The sequence below is a fragment of the Palaemon carinicauda genome, chromosome 14 (genome assembly GCF_036898095.1).
Source record: "Palaemon carinicauda isolate YSFRI2023 chromosome 14, ASM3689809v2, whole genome shotgun sequence".
Lineage (NCBI taxonomy): Eukaryota > Metazoa > Arthropoda > Malacostraca > Decapoda > Palaemonidae > Palaemon > Palaemon carinicauda.
The window spans coordinates 1709874-1719042 of NC_090738.1; positions in this window are offsets into that span (position 1 = coordinate 1709874).

A 9169-nucleotide genomic window follows, 5' to 3' on the forward strand; every position below is an offset into this window, starting at 1 on the left:
TCTACCTAGAAAGGTTTGTTTTCTTATAGGAATAAAGTTACTACCTTTGCTCAATATTGTTATGCAGAATAATAAGGAATGAAAAGAATGCTCACACATAACTTTATTAAACGTGTCTAGGGCGAAATAAGACGCACGAAACAGTTAATCATTTATTGTCAGGCAATAATAGAAATTCAGCATACATTTTATAATAATATAAGAATGCAAGTGAAATAAACTTTTCTAACATAGACCATACAGAATAAATCAGAAATACTTGTTTTATCTTAAATCCAAATGTTTTGCCACTCTAATGAATATTTTATAAATTTTCTAATGTCTTTCTGAGAGTTCTGTCTCTTTACACTTGTGTAAAAAACACATTGCACTTAGTGTTCAGTCTATGTCTCATCACTTTTGTACACTGGAACAGTCCATAATGTCACCTTGATTACATATTCACTAACCATGTTGCACTATCATGTGCCCACATGTACACTCTTAGAATTACAGACCCACATAATTCACTGTTCCTCGCAGCACTAAGAGACAGGTTTTAGTACACTACCTACCACCACCACGAAACGTTTTAATTCTTGCACTTGCTACGCGTAGTATTTGAAAAACACTCTGGATGACTTCCATCTAGTAAACGAGCAAAGGCTCTCGAAATCCATGAGGTGGAAAAAATTTAGCGAAGAAGCGACTTTCCTAGGATCATGACCTGTGGGTGTCCTGTCAGGATCCGCTCTGCGAATGAAGTAGGTGATCTTCGCCCTTAGTTGTTTTAGGGATAAGTTTGAACCCGATGTTTCTCCTTTAAAGAGCTGTCCTCCCCTGAAGTCTGAAGTTCTGCGAAGATAGACCTTTAGACTCTCTACTGGACACAGAGAGACATCTTCCTTCAGAGGGCAGATTCTCCAGGGACCCCAAGGGTTGGGAAAGAGATTAACTCTCCCGTTTCGGCAAACTAGATATGGCCCTCTTCCCTAGAGAGGGCCAATATCTCACTAACTCTAGCCCCCGAGGCTAGAGCAAACAAGAATATAACTTTTTGAGTCAAATCTTTCAAAGAGCAGTTATCGTTGTCCAAGCTTGAAGCAAAATGTAATACCTTATCCAAAGACCATGAGATGGTCCTTGGAGATGCTGCATGCCTGAGCCTACCACAGGCCTTAGGGATTTTGTTAAAAATCTCATTAGACAAGTCTACTTGGAAAACATAAAGCAAGGGTCTAGTCAAGGCAGATTTACGCGTAGTTATCGAGTTGGCTGCTAAACCTTGTTCATGAAGGTGAATAAAGAAAGACAAGCAGAAATCCGTCGAGATTTCCTTTGGGTTTCTTGCCTTGACAAAGGCCACCCATTTCTTCCAGGATGACTCGTATTGCCTTCTGGTAGATTTAGACTTATATTCATCTAAGAAGTCTATACTTTCTTTGGAGATCCCAAACCTTTTCTTTACTGCTAGGAATAGAATATCATGAGATGAAGGTCTTGGGTTTTCTGTAATAAAGCGAAGACAGTCGCCTTCTGTACTTGTTGAGACAGAACTGGGTCCGGCAGGAGAATCAGCCTCGGCTTTAATTCCAATATTAACAGGAACCAGTTGCTCCGGGGCCACTTGGGAACCACTTGAGCTGCTGTTCCTTGAAAAGATCTCAGCTTGTTGAGGACCTTCATCAGCAGGTTGGATGGAGGGAACAGATAAATCCTGGTCCATTTGTTCCAGACGAGGGACATGACGTCCACTGCTTCTGTTAGAGGGTCCTCGTACGGGGCCACATATCGAGTAAGATTCCTGTTGTCACTCGTCGCAAAGAGGTCGGTCTGCAGTTCCGGGACTTGATGTAAGATGAAGGAGAATGATCTTGCGTCTAAGGACCATTCTGACTCTATCGGAGCTATTCTGAATAGAGCGTCCACTGTCACGTTGCGGAACCCTTTAAGGTGAACTGCTGATAAGTGCCATCAATTCTTTTCCGCTATACGGAACATGGCCAACATCACTTGGTTGAGTTGAGGTGATTTCGAGCCTTGACAATTCAGACATCTTATTACCACCTCACTGTCTAGAATCAGTCTTATATGGACTGAAGGGCGAGTGGATAATCTTTTCAGTGTGAGGAAGACTGCCATGGCCTCCAAAATGTTGATATGGAACGTCTTGAATAGAGAGGACCAAGTTCCTTGAACTTTCCGTTGATGAGAGTGACCTCCCCATCCTTCCGATGATGCATCCGTGGGGATGATGACTGAGGGTGGAGGCGGTTGCTGAGGTGTTGACCTCTTGAAGTTCCTGGCCTCCGACTATGGCTTGAGAAGTGATCGTAGCCGACTCGGTATTGGTCTTCTTAGATCTCTTCGAGCGTTTGATGCGTATCTTCTCCAGATTCCTGATGCATCTTTTAACTGTGCTCTTCGCATTGGGTCTGTCACTGATGCAAACTGAAGGGAGCCCAGCACTCTCTCTCTTGTTGGCGTCTTGAAATCCTGTTTGATTTTAGAAGTCTCTTGACAGATCTCGCTATCTCTCATTTTCTTTAATAGAATGAAGAGGCGATGTGACTGTAAGTCCCAATGTGTGCCTAGCCATTGAAACTTCTGAGCTGGAGACAGTCGAGACTTTTTGGTGTTGATCTTGAATCCTAGATATTCCAGGAACTGAATCACTTTCATGAATGCTTGCATGCATTTCGTCTCGGATGCTGCCCACACCAGCCAATCGTCCAGATAGGATACCACCGGGACCCCTTGTAGGCGTAGTTGTTGAACGACTGCCTCTGCAAGCTTCGTGAAGATCCTTGGGGCTATGTTTAGTCCGATGGGCATGGCTCTGAAAGCGTACTTTCTTTTTTGTAGCCGGAATCCTAGGTAAGAGGAGAGTTGACGATTGATGGGAATGTGCCAACAGGCATTTGCCATGTCTATGGAGACTGTGTATGCCCTTTTGGGCAACAGGGCCCTTATGTGTTGAAGGGTCAGCATCTTGAACTTGTATTTCTCGATAAACTTGTTGAGTGGCGACAAATACAGAATGACTGAGTTTGTCTGAGGCCTTCCTTGGAATTTGATGGACTTTGCCCTCCTTATCACCCGTTTGCTCAAGAGCTCCCGGGTGAATTCTTCCAGAACGGGGATGAAGAGTTGGAAAAATTGAGTAAATGATGGTGGAGCTGTCTTCCAGCTCCAACCTAGTCCGTTCTTGATTAAGCTGTGGGCTCAGGGATCGAAGGTCCAACGATCCCAGAAGAGTCGGGGTCTTCCTCCTACCGAAAGCATCTCATTACTTCTGGTTTCCGGAGGGCTTGCCTCCTTGACCGCATGCTCCCCTACCTCGTCTTCCTTTCGACGGACGTCTAGAGGAATCTCTACCTGACCCCCTACTTTTAGGGCGAAAGGTGGTGGCCTGCCTCTCATAGGCGGGAGTAAAGGCTGGTGACTGAGTCACCACCTTCTGGGGTACCATCTGGTACGTTGGTTGGGGTTGTGCCACCAACTCTGGCACCGCGGTCATGAGAAGTTGTTGTAATCTGGAAGGGCAAGATGGCATTCTTGGCCTCTTTGTCTTCCTCTTCGGTTGGGGACCCATATCCGGAGAAGACTTCCTCTTAGCCGACATGCCCCACTTCTGGAGAAGATTTTTATTCTCCATGGCGGCCTTGTCAACTATTTCTTTGACCAACTCGTTTGGGAATAGGTCTCTTCCCCAGATATTGGAAGATATCAACTTCCTGGGTTCGTGTTTGACCGTAGCCGAGGCAAACACGAACTCTCTACAAGCCCTTCTTATCGTAACAAAGCTATAGAAGCCTTTCGTTACGGGTGCCAAGTGTGTTTTGGCTATGACTATGAACATATCTGGGGATCTCTGTTCACTGGCCATTGCCTCCAGGGTCACCTGAAGGGACAGAGAGGCAGAAGGCCTCTCCTTTTTATCCTGTTCCCTACGCAGGAGAAACTCAGACAATTTGGGGAGGTTTTCGCTAAACTGACGTCCAGCGATATCAGCCTCCAACTTCCTGACTGAGAAGGTAAGCTGAATATCCTTCCAGTCCTTGTGATCTGTTGGCAACGCTAGGGAAAGGGGTCTACACTCCTCCAGTGTAGGGCAAGGTTTCCCAGCTTCCACTGCCTTAATCACCGGCTTAATACCATTTCTCCGCAAAGGGGAAGGCCATAGTTGCTGGAGCAAGAAAAGAGGGATGTTTCTTGCTCAGGGCCGGCACCTTAGAATTGGTGAATTCCCTGTCCTTCAAACTGCTGGCTAGCAAAGCCTGAGCCTTCGTATGGTAAAGCACTATGACCTCCTTAGGCTCTGTCTCCTCCTCGGATACAAGTTCCGCCTTTAGACGAACGAAGTAGTCTAGATAGGACTCAAAGCTGGGCCAGAAGTCAGTGTCCTCGATAGGGACAGCTCCCAACTTCTCTGAAACAAAGATTTTATGGTTCGTAATTGGCATGTACTCGGCATGCCTCCACGGGTTTACCTCGGAGCACGAGGGAAGATCCTTTATGTTGAGTCTCCTCTGAGACCCACGGTTCGCTGCAAGATGAAGAACCTCCTTCCTCAGTGCAGCTTCACTTTGTTCACTCTTCTTCTCGAACATCTCCATCATAGCTTTGATGGCAGACAGGATGTCGTCCAACTTTCCGGGTTGAGGAGCGGAGGACGTAGAGGGAACCTATGAAACAGAGACTGTTTCGACTTCATCCTCTTCCATCTCTGGAGCCAACATTGACTCCTCATCTCGACATTCTGCGAGAAGTTCCATTTCGGTGTCCTCTGACACCTCTGACATCCTCTCATCTAGATGGATGTCCTTCATCGCATCCGAGACATCCGTATCCACGACTATCTGGATGCAAGTGATCTCAGGGTGAGGCTGAGAAATGACCGCATCCGCAGATGCATTGGGGAATAGACAGGCCCTCATACGCTCACTAGGGAGGTAAGGCCCCGTGGCCTTCTTCTGGAAGCCACAAACCCATCTTTGCAGCTTGTTCCGAGCTGCATCCCTTGACTCCGCTGTCTTGGGATTCTCAAAAGCCTCATACACCAAGTCTTTGCACACAGTACATACCTGGGGGTCCCAGTATCTGAGAGGTCCCTTAGTGATGGAACAAAGGGAGTGTGTCCTACACTCCAGGTGGCCGCAGAAGTCCCTGCTACACACGTTGCAGAAGACGCTGCCGCATGTCACATGGTCCTCCTTTAAAGAGAGGAAAATAAAATGAGTATAAGGTCGTCTATCTCACTAGATAAACTTATAAATATTATAACAATATTTTCCATTCTATTTTATTGCATATAGCTTAGGATAGGTAAGCTAGAAATGAATTATGAAAGACACATACGTGTGTTTCCTACCCAGCCAATTGCTGTGACCTCCCTCAAAATTAACCCTAGGGTTATCCTCAGGAGGCCCGATGGAAGAGTCTAGCCTATAAGGATAGAAAAGTGTAACTAACACACACTTCCAAAAGGATTAATAATGAGGGTCATTAACAACTGATCATCTATCAGCATATAGGAGGGGAATTCCTTTCGCAATCCTGTGAGGTTTCAACAATAGACTGCGCCTGGACACACAGAGTATGTTGGAAAATTTAACTACTGTATACTTTTATACCATAGTTTTCTGTCTGCAGTATGCTCTATACTGCAGATATACTGGCTACTGTATATACATATACCGTAGTTGCCGTCGGCACTTAGCCGGCAAGGCTAGTACCTAACGCATGATTCAACTGACAGAATATTGATAATTTTAGGGCCAGGCAGCATTCAATGTGACAGGGTAGTGGCCGGTATGCCAGACTTGGCCGGCTGTTGCCGGCTAAGTCATATGTGACAGAATTAATGGCTGTCGGTCCACAAGTCTAGCCTGCATCTTGCCGGCAAGGTTAGTGGCCAGCAGCCGCCAGTTAGGTTAGTACCTGGCGGCATAGTGAATAGTGAGAGAGAAAGCAAGGAGTGAAGGATAATGTAAGAGCATTGTCTCACTTCCTTCCTCCGAAATGAGGGTTCTAATGGAAGGGGAGAATATAAGATAATCAAGCTTCCACCCACCCACCTCTGTCGCCGGTCCTTGCCAGTATAGGATGTGGATGGCAGCCCAAGGGAGGACTGAAGAACACTCTAAAGTAAATGGGTCTTCTGCCGGCAGCCAGACCTGCCGCCATAGCTATTCCAGAGCTCATGTCTGACAGGGAAGCTACACGACTAGGGCAGAAGCCCAAGCCGGCCCTACAACCTGCCGGCAATTGGCGGGATTGTAGAACAACGGCCACAGGGATGTGATGGCTAGGCCATCACGAAAGGACAGAATGGGGAGGGGAAAGGGTCCTGTATAAGGTGTGAGAGAAGCCGGCAGCATGTCGTCCCTACCACACCTTGAGGAAGCTCTGTTTCAGTATCGGCGTCATCCTAGGCGGCTAGAGAAAACAATCCCCAGCCTAGGGTCTGCCAATACAGTAAGGGGGCCGGCATCATCTAGCCAACACCCTTAACATAGAGAAACAGAGTTCCCATGCCGGTGCCATCCTAGGCAGCAGAATAAACTCTATTCTTCAGCGTAGGATCTGCAAGCACACGACTAGTCGACTAAACCACAGGGAGAAGGGGGATCACATGACCCCTTCAAGTGCAGTCTAAGGAGGCAAAGCCTCCTATGCCAACATCAAGGCCTAATAGGGGAGTACATTCACCCTCTTATCCAGTTGCCAGCATACGACAAGTACTCTGTGGTTCTGACCCAAACTCAAAGCTCGCCATCAGTAGCCATGTGCAGGGGCAAAAAACCCTAGCCTAGTCTTGCCTGAATGACAATTCAAGACAAGATCAGTCAGGATTGTAGCCATAGGCTACACTCAGAGGGAAGGAGGGATTACCCTATGTATGAGGGTAACCGGGGAGATTGTATGAAAGTATACTAAAGCCCCTAGGCTACTAGCCTAGCGACAGTGAGATCGACTACTTAACTCATCGAAGCTCTTTCGTATACTTTCTTAGAAGAGGAAATTTTATATGCAATCCATATATCTTATATGTATAAATTGCCTATTATCTTCATTCAATTTTAATAACACCAGGAACACTTATTATATCATGCAAGAGAGTAAACTATAGCGCCTAGGCTAAGAAACCTGGCTTCAACAAGATCGGCTACCTAATTCGCCGAAACTAAAATGAATACTATCGGCATAATATAATTAATTCCTAGCAATGAAAACTAAATAGCTAATTATATTTATTTAAGCTATTATACCGGGAAAGTCGTTTTGGCTAACTAAATAACTCATGCGTTACGAATGACAGCGCCGAAGGCGCCTCCAGTCTAGGCAATAACTCTGCCAGAAATCAGATTAATTCGATTCAATCTTTTACTTCATGGCCAGAGCTAAATCTATACAGCATAAGAATCAAATACTCAACTTTCCAGAGGCAGAAGAGGCTGGATATTGCATAATAAATCCTGATAACGAGAGAGCACTGGGAAAACCACCGAAACTAGATTGCTACAGAAAAAGGAATGAAGATGTGGGCGATTATAGCGCCATCTGGGTACTTTAGCAGTAACGGAGGAAGGGAACTTTATAACGGCTCCTCTTTTATTTTGCCACTTTTCCCCTCGAAGTGTAAACGCTATGCGGTGTGCAGATTGCTATGTGGCGTGCCAAGAACACGTCCCCTGATATTATGCGATATCCTACAAGAAAAACTTCAAGGATATTCGCGCCAGGAGTTAGAATTCTAGAGACCTTAAGATAAATTCTCTGGGAATATCACTGTAGTCAAATATACCCTAGGAAGCTACTTAAAGGAACCTGCAATCAGGACGACATGGCCTGAGCCCAAAAAACTATTCTATCGTTATTTTTACGTCTGTAAAGAAGGATATAAAATTCAATCGGGTTTGGTACTTCAATACGGGGAATCCTACTATAAGTGAGAGTGGGAAGATCAACAATGATTTTCATAGATAAAAAACTGAAAAATTGCATGGTCAGAATTATGAGCTACAATCAACTCTGGATTGTGGTAATGATTGAATAACAGACTATGGGTTACTTCTACACATGACTGGAATCGGACAAATCAGTATTAAGCTGTTTAAAGAAAAATATCCCAGATAAGTTAACCACCCGTTGAGATACTACTACTAGAGAGGTATGGGGTCCTTTAACTGGCCAGACCATACTACATTAGATCCTTCTCTCTGGTTACGGTTCACTTTCCCTTTGCCTCCACATGCACCGAGTAGTCTGGCATATCATTTACAGATTCTCCTCTGTCCTCATACACCTGACAACACTAAGATTATTTAAGAATTCTTTCTCACCCTAGGGGCTAACTACTGCACTGTCATTGCTTAGTGGGTATTTTTCTCTTGGTAATGGTAGAAGAGACTCTTTAGGCATGGTAACCACTTCTTCTGGAAGAAGGATACTCCAAAATCTAACAATTTCTCTCAAGTAGTGCCATAGCCTCTGTACCATAGCCTTCCAATTTCTTGGATTAGAGTTTGCTTGCTTGAGGGTACACTCGGACAATTTAATCTATCTTAATTTTTTTCCCTCTTAATTTTTTGTAATGATGTGTTGGGCAGGCTTGATAAAAAGGCCATGGATGCCTTATGGTTTATCAAGATGTTGTCTTTTACTTATATGATTCTTTTTCTTTTCAAAACCATCCTTACCGTCCTCCCTTCAGTTGAAGTTGCTATGTTGGAGGGTATTTAGCCTTGCATGGTGTATTGGCTCCTACATGTTGACCAGCTTTTCCGACTTTTTTTCTATTTTGTATAGGTTTGAACCATCACTTAATTTACATTTCCCATGCATATTGTGTTTGTTATAATTCTTGTTATGATATATCTTTTTTTATTATCATTGCTCCTTATGCTATCTGGAGACATTGAGCAAAATCCGGGACCAATAGATCCTAGATTCTGTCAATGTGGTCTGCTGTATTGCGATATTCGTGCTCTCCATGCCCAAGACCTTACAGTAGTGTTCAGACAGTATGATATTCTTATATGCTCGGCAACTTTGGTTTCTAATATGAGGCACTCATCTGAACTCATTATAACTGGTTTTAAAAAGCCAATAATATTGAAACACGATGTCATCCCCAGGGCCAGGGGAATAGAAGTGTATATTAGGAATAAATAACCTGCTTATC